General features: G+C 73.5%; 15 non-coding genes across 15 annotated transcripts; all 15 read right to left on the bottom strand.

The window, feature by feature from the left end:
* Positions 1-62: 62 nt before the first annotated feature.
* Positions 63-181, bottom strand: LOC132595269 (5S ribosomal RNA). Its single transcript, XR_009561425.1, has one exon. It is a non-coding gene; the product is annotated as a 5S ribosomal RNA (ribosomal RNA).
* A 933-nt stretch (positions 182-1,114) lies between these two features.
* On the bottom strand, positions 1,115-1,233 carry LOC132595267 (5S ribosomal RNA). The gene has a single exon (XR_009561422.1). It is a non-coding gene; the product is annotated as a 5S ribosomal RNA (ribosomal RNA).
* A 933-nt stretch (positions 1,234-2,166) lies between these two features.
* LOC132595266 (5S ribosomal RNA) lies at positions 2,167-2,285 on the bottom strand. The gene has a single exon (XR_009561421.1). It is a non-coding gene; the product is annotated as a 5S ribosomal RNA (ribosomal RNA).
* Positions 2,286-3,221: 936 nt separating this feature from the next.
* On the bottom strand, positions 3,222-3,340 carry LOC132595265 (5S ribosomal RNA). Its single transcript, XR_009561420.1, has one exon. It is a non-coding gene; the product is annotated as a 5S ribosomal RNA (ribosomal RNA).
* Positions 3,341-4,273: 933 nt separating this feature from the next.
* On the bottom strand, positions 4,274-4,392 carry LOC132595264 (5S ribosomal RNA). Its single transcript, XR_009561419.1, has one exon. It is a non-coding gene; the product is annotated as a 5S ribosomal RNA (ribosomal RNA).
* Positions 4,393-5,324: 932 nt separating this feature from the next.
* On the bottom strand, positions 5,325-5,443 carry LOC132595263 (5S ribosomal RNA). The gene has a single exon (XR_009561418.1). It is a non-coding gene; the product is annotated as a 5S ribosomal RNA (ribosomal RNA).
* A 932-nt stretch (positions 5,444-6,375) lies between these two features.
* LOC132595262 (5S ribosomal RNA) lies at positions 6,376-6,494 on the bottom strand. Its single transcript, XR_009561417.1, has one exon. It is a non-coding gene; the product is annotated as a 5S ribosomal RNA (ribosomal RNA).
* A 2,696-nt stretch (positions 6,495-9,190) lies between these two features.
* LOC132595261 (5S ribosomal RNA) lies at positions 9,191-9,309 on the bottom strand. Its single transcript, XR_009561416.1, has one exon. It is a non-coding gene; the product is annotated as a 5S ribosomal RNA (ribosomal RNA).
* Positions 9,310-10,241: 932 nt separating this feature from the next.
* LOC132595260 (5S ribosomal RNA) lies at positions 10,242-10,360 on the bottom strand. The gene has a single exon (XR_009561415.1). It is a non-coding gene; the product is annotated as a 5S ribosomal RNA (ribosomal RNA).
* A 2,696-nt stretch (positions 10,361-13,056) lies between these two features.
* LOC132595259 (5S ribosomal RNA) lies at positions 13,057-13,175 on the bottom strand. The gene has a single exon (XR_009561414.1). It is a non-coding gene; the product is annotated as a 5S ribosomal RNA (ribosomal RNA).
* Positions 13,176-14,107: 932 nt separating this feature from the next.
* LOC132595258 (5S ribosomal RNA) lies at positions 14,108-14,226 on the bottom strand. The gene has a single exon (XR_009561413.1). It is a non-coding gene; the product is annotated as a 5S ribosomal RNA (ribosomal RNA).
* A 932-nt stretch (positions 14,227-15,158) lies between these two features.
* LOC132595256 (5S ribosomal RNA) lies at positions 15,159-15,277 on the bottom strand. Its single transcript, XR_009561411.1, has one exon. It is a non-coding gene; the product is annotated as a 5S ribosomal RNA (ribosomal RNA).
* A 932-nt stretch (positions 15,278-16,209) lies between these two features.
* LOC132595255 (5S ribosomal RNA) lies at positions 16,210-16,328 on the bottom strand. Its single transcript, XR_009561410.1, has one exon. It is a non-coding gene; the product is annotated as a 5S ribosomal RNA (ribosomal RNA).
* A 931-nt stretch (positions 16,329-17,259) lies between these two features.
* On the bottom strand, positions 17,260-17,378 carry LOC132595254 (5S ribosomal RNA). The gene has a single exon (XR_009561409.1). It is a non-coding gene; the product is annotated as a 5S ribosomal RNA (ribosomal RNA).
* Positions 17,379-18,310: 932 nt separating this feature from the next.
* LOC132595253 (5S ribosomal RNA) lies at positions 18,311-18,429 on the bottom strand. Its single transcript, XR_009561408.1, has one exon. It is a non-coding gene; the product is annotated as a 5S ribosomal RNA (ribosomal RNA).
* Positions 18,430-18,741: the final 312 nt, after the last annotated feature.

Raw genomic sequence — 18,741 nt, 5'->3', positions numbered from 1 at the left:
CGGAGCCGGCGGCCCCCGCCGCGGGCGAGTAAAGGAGAAGGCGGGCGGAGCGGGAGGCAAAAAGCCTACAGCACCCGGTATTCCCAGGCGGTCTCCCATCCAAGTACTAACCAGGCCCGACCCTGCTTAGCTTCCGAGATCAGACGAGATCGGGCGCGTTCAGGGTGGTATGGCCGTAGACGGGGGGCGGGGGGCCGCGGGCGGCCTCTTGAGGCCCAGTTTCGCTGGCGCTGGCGCCTTAACGCCAGCCTGGCGGCCGGCCCGCCCCGGCAGGGCCCCCTCGCCCGCCCAGGCAGGGGCAACGGAGGTCTCGGGTATCGGGCGGCGGCGGAGGGTTTGGCGACCACCTCCCAGCCCAGGGCGGCCGTGACCCAGCAAACCCTTCGGCGCTTGGCGCCCCGCCCAAGATCCCGCACGTCGCTCACAGGGACGTGGCCCCGGAGGCTTCAGGGCCCGGGGCCCGCGGTCCCTTGGGCATCGGCCCTGCCCGCCCACGCGGCCCTAGGCGCAGCCCGGCCGCAGCCCGGGCCGGCCCTCCTGCCCGACAGCAGCTGGCCCGAAGCCACCGGGAGCCACCATTGAGTCGCCACGGCCCCTCAGCCCCGGCAAGGCCACCCTTGCCCCCACACCCCCCGCCGAGCTCAGGACCCCGCCCCTGGTGGCCGGCAGGCCCGGGGAAGCGGCCCCTGCCCTCGATCCCGCTCCCGCACCCGGCCGCGGTGACACGCCAGAGGGGCGGGGTGGGGGGGGGCTTTTGTCAGAGGGAGCTGTGGAGGGACACACCGGCACACAGGTGGCGGCGCCGGGGCTGGGCGCCGGTGGGGGCGGCCAGGTGCAGGTCGAGGGGCTCGCGGGCCGAAAGGACGGCAACTGGGCCCGCGGCGGAGTCTGGGTCCGGGCCAGCCACCCCGGGAGCGTCTGGGGTGCGCCTGCCTTCCAGGGCCGCCTTCTGGCCGCCTGGCCGGCCGGGCCGGCGGGGAGCGACCCCGCCGGCGCGCGCCGTGGTGGGAGGGGCCTGAGGAGGTGGGGCCTGCAGCGGGGCCCGGCGGGGGCGGAGCCGGCGGCCCCCGCCGCGGGCGAGTAAAGGAGAAGGCGGGCGGAGCGGGAGGCAAAAAGCCTACAGCACCCGGTATTCCCAGGCGGTCTCCCATCCAAGTACTAACCAGGCCCGACCCTGCTTAGCTTCCGAGATCAGACGAGATCGGGCGCGTTCAGGGTGGTATGGCCGTAGACGGGGGCGGGGGGCCGCGGGCGGCCTCTTGAGGCCCAGTTTCGCTGGCGCTGGCGCCTTAACGCCAGCCTGGCGGCCGGCCCGCCCCGGCAGGGCCCCCTCGCCCGCCCAGGGCAGGGGCAACGGAGGTCTCGGGTATCGGGCGGCGGCGGAGGGTTTGGCGACCACCTCCCAGCCCAGGGCGGCCGTGACCCAGCAAACCCTTCGGCGCTTGGCGCCCCGCCCAAGATCCCGCACGTCGCTCACAGGGACGTGGCCCCGGAGGCTTCAGGGCCCGGGGCCCGCGGTCCCTTGGGCATCGGCCCTGCCCGCCCACGCGGCCCTAGGCGCAGCCCGGCCGCAGCCCGGGCCGGCCCTCCTGCCCGACAGCAGCTGGCCCGAAGCCACCGGGAGCCACCATTGAGTCGCCACGGCCCCTCAGCCCCGGCAAGGCCACCCTTGCCCCCACACCCCCCGCCGAGCTCAGGACCCCGCCCCTGGTGGCCGGCAGGCCCGGGGAAGCGGCCCCTGCCCTCGATCCCGCTCCCGCACCCGGCCGCGGTGACACGCCAGAGGGGCGGGGTGGGGGGGGGCTTTTGTCGGAGGGAGCTGTGGAGGGACACACCGGCACACAGGTGGCGGCGCCGGGGTTGGGCGCCGGTGGGGGCGGCCAGGTGCAGGTCGAGGGGCTCGCGGGCCGAAAGGACGGCAACTGGGCCCGCGGCGGAGTCTGGGTCCGGGCCAGCCACCCCGGGAGCGTCTGGGGTGCGGCTGCCTTCCAGGGCCGCCTTCTGGCCGCCTGGCCGGCCGGGCCGGCGGGGAGCGACCCCGCCGGCGCGCGCCGTGGTGGGAGGGGCCTGAGGAGGTGGGGCCTGCAGCGGGGCCCGGCGGGGGCGGAGCCGGCGGCCCCCGCCGCGGGCGAGTAAAGGAGAAGGCGGGCGGAGCGGGAGGCAAAAAGCCTACAGCACCCGGTATTCCCAGGCGGTCTCCCATCCAAGTACTAACCAGGCCCGACCCTGCTTAGCTTCCGAGATCAGACGAGATCGGGCGCGTTCAGGGTGGTATGGCCGTAGACGGGGGGCGGGGGGGCCGCGGGCGGGCCTCTTGAGGCCCAGTTTCGCTGGCGCTGGCGCCTTAACGCCAGCCTGGCGGCCGGCCCGCCCCGGCAGGGCCCCCTCGCCCGCCCAGGCAGGGGCAACGGAGGTCTCGGGTATCGGGCGGGCGGCGGAGGGTTTGGCGACCACCTCCCAGCCCAGGGCGGCCGTGACCCAGCAAACCCTTCGGCGCTTGGCGCCCCGCCCAAGATCCCGCACGTCGCTCACAGGGACGTGGCCCCGGAGGCTTCAGGGCCCGGGGCCCGCGGTCCCTTGGGCATCGGCCCTGCCCGCCCACGCGGCCCTAGGCGCAGCCCGGCCGCAGCCCGGGCCGGCCCTCCTGCCCGACAGCAGCTGGCCCGAAGCCACCGGGAGCCACCAATGAGTCGCCACGGCCCCTCAGCCCCGGCAAGGCCACCCTTGCCCCCACACCCCCCGCCGAGCTCAGGACCCCGCCCCTGGTGGCCGGCAGGCCCGGGGAAGCGGCCCCTGCCCTCGATCCCGCTCCCGCACCCGGCCGCGGTGACACGCCAGAGGGGCGGGGTGGGGGGGGGCTTTTGTCGGAGGGAGCTGTGGAGGGACACACCGGCACACAGGTGGCGGCGCCGGGGCTGGGCGCCGGTGGGGGCGGCCAGGTGCAGGTCGAGGGGCTCGCGGGCCGAAAGGACGGCAACTGGGCCCGCGGCGGAGTCTGGGTCCGGGCCAGCCACCCCGGGAGCGTCTGGGGTGCGCCTGCCTTCCAGGGCCGCCTTCTGGCCGCCTGGCCGGCCGGGCCGGCGGGGAGCGACCCCGCCGGCGCGCGCCGTGGTGGGAGGGGCCTGAGGAGGTGGGGCCTGCAGCGGGGCCCGGCGGGGGCGGAGCCGGCGGCCCCCGCCGCGGGCGAGTAAAGGAGAAGGCGGGCGGAGCGGGAGGCAAAAAGCCTACAGCACCCGGTATTCCCAGGCGGTCTCCCATCCAAGTACTAACCAGGCCCGACCCTGCTTAGCTTCCGAGATCAGACGAGATCGGGCGCGTTCAGGGTGGTATGGCCGTAGACGGGGGCGGGGGGGCCGCGGGCGGCCTCTTGAGGCCCAGTTTCGCTGGCGCTGGCGCCTTAACGCCAGCCTGGCGGCCGGCCCGCCCCGGCAGGGCCCCCTCGCCCGCCCAGGCAGGGGCAACGGAGGTCTCGGGTATCGGGCGGCGGCGGAGGGTTTGGCGACCACCTCCCAGCCCAGGGCGGCCGTGACCCAGCAAACCCTTCGGCGCTTGGCGCCCCGCCCAAGATCCCGCACGTCGCTCACAGGGACGTGGCCCCGGAGGCTTCAGGGCCCGGGGCCCGCGGTCCCTTGGGCATCGGCCCTGCCCGCCCACGCGGCCCTAGGCGCAGCCCGGCCGCAGCCCGGGCCGGCCCTCCTGCCCGACAGCAGCTGGCCCGAAGCCACCGGGAGCCACCATTGAGTCGCCACGGCCCCTCAGCCCCGGCAAGGCCACCCTTGCCCCCACACCCCCCGCCGAGCTCAGGACCCCGCCCCTGGTGGCCGGCAGGCCCGGGGAAGCGGCCCCTGCCCTCGATCCCGCTCCCGCACCCGGCCGCGGTGACACGCCAGAGGGGCGGGGTGGGGGGGGGCTTTTGTCGGAGGGAGCTGTGGAGGGACACACCGGCACACAGGTGGCGGCGCCGGGGTTGGGCGCCGGTGGGGGCGGCCAGGTGCAGGTCGAGGGGCTCGCGGGCCGAAAGGACGGCAACTGGGCCCGCGGCGGAGTCTGGGTCCGGGCCAGCCACCCCGGGAGCGTCTGGGGTGCGGCTGCCTTCCAGGGCCGCCTTCTGGCCGCCTGGCCGGCCGGGCCGGCGGGGAGCGACCCCGCCGGCGCGCGCCGTGGTGGGAGGGGCCTGAGGAGGTGGGGCCTGCAGCGGGGCCCGGCGGGGGCGGAGCCGGCGGCCCCCGCCGCGGGCGAGTAAAGGAGAAGGCGGGCGGAGCGGGAGGCAAAAAGCCTACAGCACCCGGTATTCCCAGGCGGTCTCCCATCCAAGTACTAACCAGGCCCGACCCTGCTTAGCTTCCGAGATCAGACGAGATCGGGCGCGTTCAGGGTGGTATGGCCGTAGACGGGGGCGGGGGGCCGCGGGCGGCCTCTTGAGGCCCAGTTTCGCTGGCGCTGGCGCCTTAACGCCAGCCTGGCGGCCGGCCCGCCCCGGCAGGGCCCCCTCGCCCGCCCAGGCAGGGGCAACGGAGGTCTCGGGTATCGGGCGGCGGCGGAGGGTTTGGCGACCACCTCCCAGCCCAGGGCGGCCGTGACCCAGCAAACCCTTCGGCGCTTGGCGCCCCGCCCAAGATCCCGCACGTCGCTCACAGGGACGTGGCCCCGGAGGCTTCAGGGCCCGGGGCCCGCGGTCCCTTGGGCATCGGCCCTGCCCGCCCACGCGGCCCTAGGCGCAGCCCGGCCGCAGCCCGGGCCGGCCCTCCTGCCCGACAGCAGCTGGCCCGAAGCCACCGGGAGCCACCAATGAGTCGCCACGGCCCCTCAGCCCCGGCAAGGCCACCCTTGCCCCCACACCCCCCGCCGAGCTCAGGACCCCGCCCCTGGTGGCCGGCAGGCCCGGGGAAGCGGCCCCTGCCCTCGATCCCGCTCCCGCACCCGGCCGCGGTGACACGCCAGAGGGGCGGGGTGGGGGGGGGCTTTTGTCGGAGGGAGCTGTGGAGGGACACACCGGCACACAGGTGGCGGCGCCGGGGCTGGGCGCCGGTGGGGGCGGCCAGGTGCAGGTCGAGGGGCTCGCGGGCCGAAAGGACGGCAACTGGGCCCGCGGCGGAGTCTGGGTCCGGGCCAGCCACCCCGGGAGCGTCTGGGGTGCGCCTGCCTTCCAGGGCCGCCTTCTGGCCGCCTGGCCGGCCGGGCCGGCGGGGAGCGACCCCGCCGGCGCGCGCCGTGGTGGGAGGGGCCTGAGGAGGTGGGGCCTGCAGCGGGGCCCGGCGGGGGCGGAGCCGGCGGCCCCCGCCGCGGGCGAGTAAAGGAGAAGGCGGGCGGAGCGGGAGGCAAAAAGCCTACAGCACCCGGTATTCCCAGGCGGTCTCCCATCCAAGTACTAACCAGGCCCGACCCTGCTTAGCTTCCGAGATCAGACGAGATCGGGCGCGTTCAGGGTGGTATGGCCGTAGACGGGGGCGGGGGGCCGCGGGCGGCCTCTTGAGGCCCAGTTTCGCTGGCGCTGGCGCCTTAACGCCAGCCTGGCGGCCGGCCCGCCCCGGCAGGGCCCCCTCGCCCGCCCAGGCAGGGGCAACGGAGGTCTCGGGTATCGGGCGGCGGCGGAGGGTTTGGCGACCACCTCCCAGCCCAGGGCGGCCGTGACCCAGCAAACCCTTCGGCGCTTGGCGCCCCGCCCAAGATCCCGCACGTCGCTCACAGGGACGTGGCCCCGGAGGCTTCAGGGCCCGGGGCCCGCGGTCCCTTGGGCATCGGCCCTGCCCGCCCACGCGGCCCTAGGCGCAGCCCGGCCGCAGCCCGGGCCGGCCCTCCTGCCCGACAGCAGCTGGCCCGAAGCCACCGGGAGCCACCATTGAGTCGCCACGGCCCCTCAGCCCCGGCAAGGCCACCCTTGCCCCCACACCCCCCGCCGAGCTCAGGACCCCGCCCCTGGTGGCCGGCAGGCCCGGGGAAGCGGCCCCTGCCCTCGATCCCGCTCCCGCACCCGGCCGCGGTGACACGCCAGAGGGGCGGGGTGGGGGGGGGCTTTTGTCAGAGGGAGCTGTGGAGGGACACACCGGCACACAGGTGGCGGCGCCGGGGCTGGGCGCCGGTGGGGGCGGCCAGGTGCAGGTCGAGGGGCTCGCGGGCCGAAAGGACGGCAACTGGGCCCGCGGCGGAGTCTGGGTCCGGGCCAGCCACCCCGGGAGCGTCTGGGGTGCGGCTGCCTTCCAGGGCCGCCTTCTGGCCGCCTGGCCGGCCGGGCCGGCGGGGAGCGACCCCGCCGGCGCGCGCCGTGGTGGGAGGGGCCTGAGGAGGTGGGGCCTGCAGCGGGGCCCGGCGGGGGCGGAGCCGGCGGCCCCCGCCGCGGGCGAGTAAAGGAGAAGGCGGGCGGAGCGGGAGGCAAAAAGCCTACAGCACCCGGTATTCCCAGGCGGTCTCCCATCCAAGTACTAACCAGGCCCGACCCTGCTTAGCTTCCGAGATCAGACGAGATCGGGCGCGTTCAGGGTGGTATGGCCGTAGACGGGGGCGGGGGGCCGCGGGCGGCCTCTTGAGGCCCAGTTTCGCTGGCGCTGGCGCCTTAACGCCAGCCTGGCGGCCGGCCCGCCCCGGCAGGGCCCCCTCGCCCGCCCAGGCAGGGGCAACGGAGGTCTCGGGTATCGGGCGGCGGCGGAGGGTTTGGCGACCACCTCCCAGCCCAGGGCGGCCGTGACCCAGCAAACCCTTCGGCGCTTGGCGCCCCGCCCAAGATCCCGCACGTCGCTCACAGGGACGTGGCCCCGGAGGCTTCAGGGCCCGGGGCCCGCGGTCCCTTGGGCATCGGCCCTGCCCGCCCACGCGGCCCTAGGCGCAGCCCGGCCGCAGCCCGGGCCGGCCCTCCTGCCCGACAGCAGCTGGCCCGAAGCCACCGGGAGCCACCATTGAGTCGCCACGGCCCCTCAGCCCCGGCAAGGCCACCCTTGCCCCCACACCCCCCGCCGAGCTCAGGACCCCGCCCCTGGTGGCCGGCAGGCCCGGGGAAGCGGCCCCTGCCCTCGATCCCGCTCCCGCACCCGGCCGCGGTGACACGCCAGAGGGGCGGGGTGGGGGGGGGCTTTTGACGGAGGGAGCTGTGGAGGGACATACCGGCACACAGGTGGCGGCGCCGGGGCTGGGCGCCGGTGGGGGCGGCCAGGTGCAGGTCGAGGGGCTCGCGGGCCGAAAGGACGGCAACTGGGCCCATGGCGGAGTCTGGGTCTGGAGGGCTCTGAGCCTCCATCCGCTCTGTTGCCTCGGGTCTACCGGCCCGACGCCTGGTAGCGCGACACCCCACCGGCCCACAGACGTAGCCTCCCCAGCTGTGCTCACAGCGAGTCCAACCGCAGCCTGCATCCCTCCACGGGACACTTGGATTACTCCCGCGATCCCCACGAGGTGCGGCACCCGGCGGCCGAATGGGCTGAGATCCTGCCCTTGCGGCGCCCTGTGGCCACCTCCGCCTCCCTCACGGTACTGGCCGAGGCCTTGGACCAGCGGGCCCCGGCTCCCAGCTCAGCGCTGCTCCTCCGCCCCTCTCACCTCCTGCCCGACGTCCAGGCTACCGAGCACCCTCCACCCCCGCCCACCTTCATGCCACTCAGCCGGAACCCGGGAGGCAATGCCAACTACCAGGTGTATGACAGTCTGGTGCTGAAGCGGCAACCGCAGGAGGGCCAAGCGCGGGCCAACTCGCTGCTACCTTCCACCTCGGCCTCCAGGCCCTCTCTGCACGGGAGCCAGACTGGGAAAGTGAACTTACCAGCAGCAAATGGGGGCAGGGGCAGGGGGCGGCAGGGCATGGAGAGAGGAATAAAGAGCGCCAGAGTCCAGGAAACATTGGTGGTCTGTGGCTTGGAAGCGCCACTCCTTCTGCCAGCCTGGGTCCCTGCGCTTGGCTTCCTGCAATAAGAAGCCAGTGTCCCCTTCTTGGCCTGAGGGTCCCTTTGGTTTAGTGGCCACAGTTCTGCCAGCAGGCCCCTCCTGGTCCTATACCATGCACTAAGTACATCTGCAGCTGCAGACTCCAAACCCCTGGTCTCTGGGCACCTCCTCTGTGTCTCAGCTGTCCCTGTCCACAGAGAGCCTCATACAAGAAGTTGCTTCCAAACTGGGAGGTTCCACATCTGGGCAGGTCCAGCTCCAGGCCCAGTGAAGGGCATGAAGAAGGCTGAGGCTCTGGACTCCAGCCAGGCCTTCAGCAGGCCTCTGAGGCCAAGGTCTTCCTAGTCTCAAGAGGGGCCAAGAGACGCAATGTGTCATTTGAACAAGTGAGTCAGCGGGCGGTGAGCGAATGAATGACCGCTCGAGGGGATGTATGCCGGCCACCGGGCCCTGTTTGACTGTCCAGGCTCAGCTTACCTGACCCTGGTTACCAGGGAATGCCACTCTGGGCCCTCCTTTTCATCCCCCTCCCTCACTGTGACCTCACCACCTGCCCCATTATGACCCAGTCTGGCTCCCAGTTAAAACTGGAGGGCAGAGGGCCCAGGCAGTCCTGGGACCAACGGCCATGGGTGAGCGAAACTACTACCGAGCCGAGCCGTTCACTGGCCCCATCCCCAGGAAATGCCAGGAGCAAGGATACTCAATTCTTCTGATCCCGGTCAGCTTCATCTTGCTCAACGTGGGGATCAACATGGTGACTATGGTCAGGGCAGGATCTGTGCAGCGCGGTTGGGGGAGCCCTGGGGTCTTGAAGGGGCTGAGGTGGGAGGGCTGCTGGGGTGTGACCGGGACAAGGGTTGGATTTCAGGGCTCACCCTGCTCCCGGCCTCCCCCCTCCCCTTCTTGCCTCAACTCTGGAGGCATCTGAAGAGATTCTTGCGGGCACTTTTCAATCGTATTTTCCACAAAGGTGAGTGGGCGCCGGCGTGGGTTCAGGGGATGTGGGCCTGTCCCCTTTCTTCTATCCCTGCCTTGATTCTCAGCCCCTCAGGAACCCAGGCCCTGACCCATCTCGCCTTTCCCCACAGACAAGCAAGCCAGCTGTGTAGGCACCCATCGCATGTGCATGCGCTGCTCCGTGGATCCCAAGAACCTGTGCTCAAGAGTTTCTTCCCACTTCTGCCATCGCCCAAGCTTCCTGCTCGGGCAGGTAAACCCACCTTGACTACTGCCTGCAGCGGGGCTCGGCGGGGGCGGAGCCGGCGGCCCCCCCGCCGCGGGCGAGTAAAGGAGAAGGCGGGCGGAGCGGGAGGCAAAAAGCCTACAGCACCCGGTATTCCCAGGCGGTCTCCCATCCAAGTACTAACCAGGCCCGACCCTGCTTAGCTTCCGAGATCAGACGAGATCGGGCGCGTTCAGGGTGGTATGGCCGTAGACGGGGGCGGGGGGCCGCGGGCGGCCTCTTGAGGCCCAGTTTCGCTGGCGCTGGCGCCTTAACGCCAGCCTGGCGGCCGGCCCGCCCCGGCAGGGCCCCCTCGCCCGCCCAGGCAGGGGCAACGGAGGTCTCGGGTATCGGGCGGCGGCGGAGGGTTTGGCGACCACCTCCCAGCCCAGGGCGGCCGTGACCCAGCAAACCCTTCGGCGCTTGGCGCCCCGCCCAAGATCCCGCACGTCGCTCACAGGGACGTGGCCCCGGAGGCTTCAGGGCCCGGGGCCCGTGGTCCCTTGGGCATTGGCCCTGCCCGCCCACGCGGCCCTAGGCGCAGCCCGGCCGCAGCCCGGGCCGGCCCTCCTGCCCGACAGCAGCTGGCCCGAAGCCACCGGGAGCCACCAATGAGTCGCCACGGCCCCTCAGCCCCGGCAAGGCCACCCTTGCCCCCACACCCCCCGCCGAGCTCAGGACCCCGCCCCTGGTGGCCGGCAGGCCCGGGGAAGCGGCCCCTGCCCTCGATCCCGCTCCCGCACCCGGCCGCGGTGACACGCCAGAGGGGCGGGGTGGGGGGGGGCTTTTGTCGGAGGGAGCTGTGGAGGGACACACCGGCACACAGGTGGCGGCGCCGGGGCTGGGCGCCGGTGGGGGCGGCCAGGTGCAGGTCGAGGGGCTCGCGGGCCGAAAGGACGGCAACTGGGCCCGCGGCGGAGTCTGGGTCCGGGCCAGCCACCCCGGGAGCGTCTGGGGTGCGCCTGCCTTCCAGGGCCGCCTTGTGGCCGCCTGGCCGGCCAGGCCGGCGGGGAGCGACCCCGCCGGCGCGCGCCGTGGTGGGAGGGGCCTGAGGAGGTGGGGCCTGCAGCGGGGCCCGGCGGGGGCGGAGCCGGCGGCCCCCGCCGCGGGCGAGTAAAGGAGAAGGCGGGCGGAGCGGGAGGCAAAAAGCCTACAGCACCCGGTATTCCCAGGCGGTCTCCCATCCAAGTACTAACCAGGCCCGACCCTGCTTAGCTTCCGAGATCAGACGAGATCGGGCGCGTTCAGGGTGGTATGGCCGTAGACGGGGGCGGGGGGCCGCGGGCGGCCTCTTGAGGCCCAGTTTCGCTGGCGCTGGCGCCTTAACGCCAGCCTGGCGGCCGGCCCGCCCCGGCAGGGCCCCCTCGCCCGCCCAGGCAGGGGCAACGGAGGTCTCGGGTATCGGGCGGCGGCGGAGGGTTTGGCGACCACCTCCCAGCCCAGGGCGGCCGTGACCCAGCAAACCCTTCGGCGCTTGGCGCCCCGCCCAAGATCCCGCACGTCGCTCACAGGGACGTGGCCCCGGAGGCTTCAGGGCCCGGGGCCCGCGGTCCCTTGGGCATCGGCCCTGCCCGCCCACGCGGCCCTAGGCGCAGCCCGGCCGCAGCCCGGGCCGGCCCTCCTGCCCGACAGCAGCTGGCCCGAAGCCACCGGGAGCCACCATTGAGTCGCCACGGCCCCTCAGCCCCGGCAAGGCCACCCTTGCCCCCACACCCCCCGCCGAGCTCAGGACCCCGCCCCTGGTGGCCGGCAGGCCCGGGGAAGCGGCCCCTGCCCTCGATCCCGCTCCCGCACCCGGCCGCGGTGACACGCCAGAGGGGCGGGGTGGGGGGGGGCTTTTGTCAGAGGGAGCTGTGGAGGGACACACCGGCACACAGGTGGCGGCGCCGGGGCTGGGCGCCGGTGGGGGCGGCCAGGTGCAGGTCGAGGGGCTCGCGGGCCGAAAGGACGGCAACTGGGCCCATGGCGGAGTCTGGGTCTGGAGGGCTCTGAGCCTCCATCCGCTCTGGTGCCTCGGGTCTACCGGCCCGACGCCTGGTAGCGCGACACCCCACCGGCCCACAGACGTAGCCTCCCCAGCTGTGCTCACAGCGAGTCCAACCGCAGCCTGCATCCCTCCACGGGACACTTGGATTACTCCCGCGATCCCCACGAGGTGCGGCACCCGGCGGCCGAATGGGCTGAGATCCTGCCCTTGCGGCGCCCTGTGGCCACCTCCGCCTCCCTCACGGTACTGGCCGAGGCCTCGGACCAGCGGGCCCCGGCTCCCAGCTCAGCGCTGCTCCTCCGCCCCTCTCACCTCCTGCCCGACGTCCAGGCTACCGAGCACCCTCCACCCCCGCCCACCTTCATGCCACTCAGCCGGAACCCGGGAGGCAATGCCAACTACCAGGTGTATGACAGTCTGGTGCTGAAGCGGCAACCGCAGGAGGGCCAAGCGCGGGCCAACTCGCTGCTACCTTCCACCTCGGCCTCCAGGCCCTCTCTGCACGGGAGCCAGACTGGGAAAATGAACTTACCAGCAGCAAGTGGGGGCAGGGGCAGGGGGCGGCAGGGCATGGAGAGAGGAATAAAGAGCGCCAGAGTCCAGGAAACATTGGTGGTCTGTGGCTTGGAAGCGCCACTCCTTCTGCCAGCCTGGGTCCCTGCGCTTGGCTTCCTGCAATAAGAAGCCAGTGTCCCCTTCTTGGCCTGAGGGTCCCTTTGGTTTAGTGGCCACAGTTCTGCCAGCAGGCCCCTCCTGGTCCTATACCATGCACTAAGTACATCTGCAGCTGCAGACTCCAAACCCCTGGTCTCTGGGCACCTCCTCTGTGTCTCAGCTGTCCCTGTCCACAGAGAGCCTCATACAAGAAGTTGCTTCCAAACTGGGAGGTTCCACATCTGGGCAGGTCCAGCTCCAGGCCCAGTGAAGGGCATGAAGAAGGCTGAGGCTCTGGACTCCAGCCAGGCCTTCAGCAGGCCTCTGAGGCCAAGGTCTTCCTAGTCTCAAGAGGGGCCAAGAGACGCAATGTGTCATTTGAACAAGTGAGTCAGCGGGCGGTGAGCGAATGAATGACCGCTCGAGGGGATGTATGCCGGCCACCGGGCCCTGTTTGACTGTCCAGGCTCAGCTTACCTGACCCTGGTTACCAGGGAATGCCACTCTGGGCCCTCCTTTTCATCCCCCTCCCTCACTGTGACCTCACCACCTGCCCCATTATGACCCAGTCTGGCTCCCAGTTAAAACTGGAGGGCAGAGGGCCCAGGCAGTCCTGGGACCAACGGCCATGGGTGAGCGAAACTACTACCGAGCCGAGCCGTTCACTGGCCCCATCCCCAGGAAATGCCAGGAGCAAGGATACTCAATTCTTCTGATCCCGGTCAGCTTCATCTTGCTCAACGTGGGGATCAACATGGTGACTATGGTCAGGGCAGGATCTGTGCAGCGCGGTTGGGGGAGCCCTGGGGTCTTGAAGGGGCTGAGGTGGGAGGGCTGCTGGGGTGTGACCGGGACAAGGGTTGGATTTCAGGGCTCACCCTGCTCCCGGCCTCCCCCCTCCCCTTCTTGCCTCAACTCTGGAGGCATCTGAAGAGATTCTTGCGGGCACTTTTCAATCGTATTTTCCACAAAGGTGAGTGGGCGCCGGCGTGGGTTCAGGGGATGTGGGCCTGTCCCCTTTCTTCTATCCCTGCCTTGATTCTCAGCCCCTCAGGAACCCAGGCCCTGACCCATCTCGCCTTTCCCCACAGACAAGCAAGCCAGCTGTGTAGGCACCCATCGCATGTGCATGCGCTGCTCCGTGGATCCCAAGAACCTGTGCTCAAGAGTTTCTTCCCACTTCTGCCATCGCCCAAGCTTCCTGCTCGGGCAGGTAAACCCACCTTGACTACTGCCTGCAGCGGGGCTCGGCGGGGGCGGAGCCGGCGGCCCCCCCGCCGCGGGCGAGTAAAGGAGAAGGCGGGCGGAGCGGGAGGCAAAAAGCCTACAGCACCCGGTATTCCCAGGCGGTCTCCCATCCAAGTACTAACCAGGCCCGACCCTGCTTAGCTTCCGAGATCAGACGAGATCGGGCGCGTTCAGGGTGGTATGGCCGTAGACGGGGGCGGGGGGCCGCGGGCGGCCTCTTGAGGCCCAGTTTCGCTGGCGCTGGCGCCTTAACGCCAGCCTGGCGGCCGGCCCGCCCCGGCAGGGCCCCCTCGCCCGCCCAGGCAGGGGCAACGGAGGTCTCGGGTATCGGGCGGCGGCGGAGGGTTTGGCGACCACCTCCCAGCCCAGGGCGGCCGTGACCCAGCAAACCCTTCGGCGCTTGGCGCCCCGCCCAAGATCCCGCACGTCGCTCACAGGGACGTGGCCCCGGAGGCTTCAGGGCCCGGGGCCCGTGGTCCCTTGGGCATTGGCCCTGCCCGCCCACGCGGCCCTAGGCGCAGCCCGGCCGCAGCCCGGGCCGGCCCTCCTGCCCGACAGCAGCTGGCCCGAAGCCACCGGGAGCCACCAATGAGTCGCCACGGCCCCTCAGCCCCGGCAAGGCCACCCTTGCCCCCACACCCCCCGCCGAGCTCAGGACCCCGCCCCTGGTGGCCGGCAGGCCCGGGGAAGCGGCCCCTGCCCTCGATCCCGCTCCCGCACCCGGCCGCGGTGACACGCCAGAGGGGCGGGGTGGGGGGGGGCTTTTGTCGGAGGGAGCTGTGGAGGGACACACCGGCACACAGGTGGCGGCGCCGGGGCTGGGCGCCGGTGGGGGCGGCCAGGTGCAGGTCGAGGGGCTCGCGGGCCGAAAGGACGGCAACTGGGCCCGCGGCGGAGTCTGGGTCCGGGCCAGCCACCCCGGGAGCGTCTGGGGTGCGCCTGCCTTCCAGGGCCGCCTTCTGGCCGCCTGGCCGGCCAGGCCGGCGGGGAGCGACCCCGCCGGCGCGCGCCGTGGTGGGAGGGGCCTGAGGAGGTGGGGCCTGCAGCGGGGCCCGGCGGGGGCGGAGCCGGCGGCCCCCGCCGCGGGCGAGTAAAGGAGAAGGCGGGCGGAGCGGGAGGCAAAAAGCCTACAGCACCCGGTATTCCCAGGCGGTCTCCCATCCAAGTACTAACCAGGCCCGACCCTGCTTAGCTTCCGAGATCAGACGAGATCGGGCGCGTTCAGGGTGGTATGGCCGTAGACGGGGGCGGGGGGCCGCGGGCGGCCTCTTGAGGCCCAGTTTCGCTGGCGCTGGCGCCTTAACGCCAGCCTGGCGGCCGGCCCGCCCCGGCAGGGCCCCCTCGCCCGCCCAGGCAGGGGCAACGGAGGTCTCGGGTATCGGGCGGCGGCGGAGGGTTTGGCGACCACCTCCCAGCCCAGGGCGGCCGTGACCCAGCAAACCCTTCGGCGCTTGGCGCCCCGCCCAAGATCCCGCACGTCGCTCACAGGGACGTGGCCCCGGAGGCTTCAGGGCCCGGGGCCCGCGGTCCCTTGGGCATCGGCCCTGCCCGCCCACGCGGCCCTAGGCGCAGCCCGGCCGCAGCCCGGGCCGGCCCTCCTGCCCGACAGCAGCTGGCCCGAAGCCACCGGGAGCCACCATTGAGTCGCCACGGCCCCTCAGCCCCGGCAAGGCCACCCTTGCCCCCACACCCCCCGCCGAGCTCAGGACCCCGCCCCTGGTGGCCGGCAGGCCCGGGGAAGCGGCCCCTGCCCTCGATCCCGCTCCCGCACCCGGCCGCGGTGACACGCCAGAGGGGCGGGGTGGGGGGGGGCTTTTGTCAGAGGGAGCTGTGGAGGGACACACCGGCACACAGGTGGCGGCGCCGGGGCTGGGCGCCGGTGGGGGCGGCCAGGTGCAGGTCGAGGGGCTCGCGGGCCGAAAGGACGGCAACTGGGCCCGCGGCGGAGTCTGGGTCCGGGCCAGCCACCCCGGGAGCGTCTGGGGTGCGCCTGCCTTCCAGGGCCGCCTTCTGGCCGCCTGGCCGGCCGGGCCGGCGGGGAGCGACCCCGCCGGCGCGCGCCGTGGTGGGAGGGGCCTGAGGAGGTGGGGCCTGCAGCGGGGCCCGGCGGGGGCGGAGCCGGCGGCCCCCGCCGCGGGCGAGTAAAGGAGAAGGCGGGCGGAGCGGGAGGCAAAAAGCCTACAGCACCCGGTATTCCCAGGCGGTCTCCCATCCAAGTACTAACCAGGCCCGACCCTGCTTAGCTTCCGAGATCAGACGAGATCGGGCGCGTTCAGGGTGGTATGGCCGTAGACGGGGGCGGGGGGCCGCGGGCGGCCTCTTGAGGCCCAGTTTCGCTGGCGCTGGCGCCTTAACGCCAGCCTGGCGGCCGGCCCGCCCCGGCAGGGCCCCCTCGCCCGCCCAGGCAGGGGCAACGGAGGTCTCGGGTATCGGGCGGCGGCGGAGGGTTTGGCGACCACCTCCCAGCCCAGGGCGGCCGTGACCCAGCAAACCCTTCGGCGCTTGGCGCCCCGCCCAAGATCCCGCACGTCGCTCACAGGGACGTGGCCCCGGAGGCTTCAGGGCCCGGGGCCCGCGGTCCCTTGGGCATCGGCCCTGCCCGCCCACGCGGCCCTAGGCGCAGCCCGGCCGCAGCCCGGGCCGGCCCTCCTGCCCGACAGCAGCTGGCCCGAAGCCACCGGGAGCCACCATTGAGTCGCCACGGCCCCTCAGCCCCGGCAAGGCCACCCTTGCCCCCACACCCCCCGCCGAGCTCAGGACCCCGCCCCTGGTGGCCGGCAGGCCCGGGGAAGCGGCCCCTGCCCTCGATCCCGCTCCCGCACCCGGCCGCGGTGACACGCCAGAGGGGCGGGGTGGGGGGGGGCTTTTGTCAGAGGGAGCTGTGGAGGGACACACCGGCACACAGGTGGCGGCGCCGGGGCTGGGCGCCGGTGGGGGCGGCCAGGTGCAGGTCGAGGGGCTCGCGGGCCGAAAGGACGGCAACTGGGCCCGCGGCGGAGTCTGGGTCCGGGCCAGCCACCCCGGGAGCGTCTGGGGTGCGCCTGCCTTCCAGGGCCGCCTTCTGGCCGCCTGGCCGGCCGGGCCGGCGGGGAGCGACCCCGCCGGCGCGCGCCGTGGTGGGAGGGGCCTGAGGAGGTGGGGCCTGCAGCGGGGCCCGGCGGGGGCGGAGCCGGCGGCCCCCGCCGCGGGCGAGTAAAGGAGAAGGCGGGCGGAGCGGGAGGCAAAAAGCCTACAGCACCCGGTATTCCCAGGCGGTCTCCCATCCAAGTACTAACCAGGCCCGACCCTGCTTAGCTTCCGAGATCAGACGAGATCGGGCGCGTTCAGGGTGGTATGGCCGTAGACGGGGGCGGGGGGCCGCGGGCGGCCTCTTGAGGCCCAGTTTCGCTGGCGCTGGCGCCTTAACGCCAGCCTGGCGGCCGGCCCGCCCCGGCAGGGCCCCCTCGCCCGCCCAGGCAGGGGCAACGGAGGTCTCGGGTATCGGGCGGCGGCGGAGGGTTTGGCGACCACCTCCCAGCCCAGGGCGGCCGTGACCCAGCAAACCCTTCGGCGCTTGGCGCCCCGCCCAAGATCCCGCACGTCGCTCACAGGGACGTGGCCCCGGAGGCTTCAGGGCCCGGGGCCCGCGGTCCCTTGGGCATCGGCCCTGCCCGCCCACGCGGCCCTAGGCGCAGCCCGGCCGCAGCCCGGGCCGGCCCTCCTGCCCGACAGCAGCTGGCCCGAAGCCACCGGGAGCCACCATTGAGTCGCCACGGCCCCTCAGCCCCGGCAAGGCCACCCTTGCCCCCACACCCCCCGCCGAGCTCAGGACCCCGCCCCTGGTGGCCGGCAGGCCCGGGGAAGCGGCCCCTGCCCTCGATCCCGCTCCCGCACCCGGCCGCGGTGACACGCCAGAGGGGCGGGGTGGGGGGGGGCTTTTGTCGGAGGGAGCTGTGGAGGGACACACCGGCACACAGGTGGCGGCGCCGGGGCTGGGCGCCGGTGGGGGCGGCCAGGTGCAGGTCGAGGGGCTCGCGGGCCGAAAGGACGGCAACTGGGCCCGCGGCGGAGTCTGGGTCCGGGCCAGCCACCCCGGGAGCGTCTGGGGTGCGGCTGCCTTCCAGGGCCGCCTTCTGGCCGCCTGGCCGGCCGGGCCGGCGGGGAGCGACCCCGCCGGCGCGCGCCGTGGTGGGAGGGGCCTGAGGAGGTGGGGCCTGCAGCGGGGCCCGGCGGGGGCGGAGCCGGCGACCCCGCCGCGGGCGAGTAAAGGAGAAGGCGGGCGGAGCGGGAGGCAAAAAGCCTACAGCACCCGGTATTCCCAGGCGGTCTCCCATCCAAGTACTAACCAGGCCCGACCCTGCTTAGCTTCCGAGATCAGACGAGATCGGGCGCGTTCAGGGTGGTATGGCCGTAGACGGGGGCGGGGGGCCGCGGGCGGCCTCTTGAGGCCCAGTTTCGCTGGCGCTGGCGCCTTAACGCCAGCCTGGCGGCCGGCCCGCCCCGGCAGGGCCCCCTCGCCCGCCCAGGCAGGGGCAACGGAGGTCTCGGGTATCGGGCGGCGGCGGAGGGTTTGGCGACCACCTCCCAGCCCAGGGCGGCCGTGACCCAGCAAACCCTTCGGCGCTTGGCGCCCCGCCCAAGATCCCGCACGTCGCTCACAGGGACGTGGCCCCGGAGGCTTCAGGGCCCGGGGCCCGCGGTCCCTTGGGCATCGGCCCTGCCCGCCCACGCGGCCCTAGGCGCAGCCCGGCCGCAGCCCGGGCCGGCCCTCCTGCCCGACAGCAGCTGGCCCGAAGCCACCGGGAGCCACCAATGAGTCGCCACGGCCCCTCAGCCCCGGCAAGGCCACCCTTGCCCCCACACCCCCCGCCGAGCTCAGGACCCCGCCCCTGGTGGCCGGCAGGCCCGGGGAAGCGGCCCCTGCCCTCGATCCCGCTCCCGCACCCGGCCGCGGTGACACGCCAGAGGGGCGGGGTGGGGGGGGGCTTTTGTCGGAGGGAGCTGTGGAGGGACACACCGGCACACAGGTGGCGGCGCCGGGGCTGGGCGCCGGTGGGGGCGGCCAGGTGCAGGTCGAGGGGCTCGCGGGCCGAAAGGACGGCAACTGGGCCCGCGGCGGAGTCTGGGTCCGGGCCAGCCACCCCGGGAGCGTCTGGGGTGCGCCTGCCTTCCAGGGCCGCCTTCTGGCCGCCTGGCCGGCCGGGCCGGCGGGGAGCGACCCCGCCGGCGCGCGCCGTGGTGGGAGGGGCCTGAGGAGGTGGGGCCTGCAGCGGGGCCCGGCGGGGGCGGAGCCGGCGGCCCCCGCCGCGGGCGAGTAAAGGAGAAGGCGGGCGGAGCGGGAGGCAAAAAGCCTACAGCACCCGGTATTCCCAGGCGGTCTCCCATCCAAGTACTAACCAGGCCCGACCCTGCTTAGCTTCCGAGATCAGACGAGATCGGGCGCGTTCAGGGTGGTATGGCCGTAGACGGGGGCGGGGGGCCGCGGGCGGCCTCTTGAGGCCCAGTTTCGCTGGCGCTGGCGCCTTAACGCCAGCCTGGCGGCCGGCCCGCCCCGGCAGGGCCCCCTCGCCCGCCCAGGCAGGGGCAACGGAGGTCTCGGGTATCGGGCGGCGGCGGAGGGTTTGGCGACCACCTCCCAGCCCAGGGCGGCCGTGACCCAGCAAACCCTTCGGCGCTTGGCGCCCCGCCCAAGATCCCGCACGTCGCTCACAGGGACGTGGCCCCGGAGGCTTCAGGGCCCGGGGCCCGCGGTCCCTTGGGCATCGGCCCTGCCCGCCCA

This window comes from Globicephala melas, unplaced genomic scaffold (assembly GCF_963455315.2).
Source record: "Globicephala melas unplaced genomic scaffold, mGloMel1.2 SCAFFOLD_800, whole genome shotgun sequence".
In the NCBI taxonomy this organism is placed as follows: domain Eukaryota; kingdom Metazoa; phylum Chordata; class Mammalia; order Artiodactyla; family Delphinidae; genus Globicephala; species Globicephala melas.
This window is presented reverse-complemented; position numbering and strand designations above follow the sequence as displayed.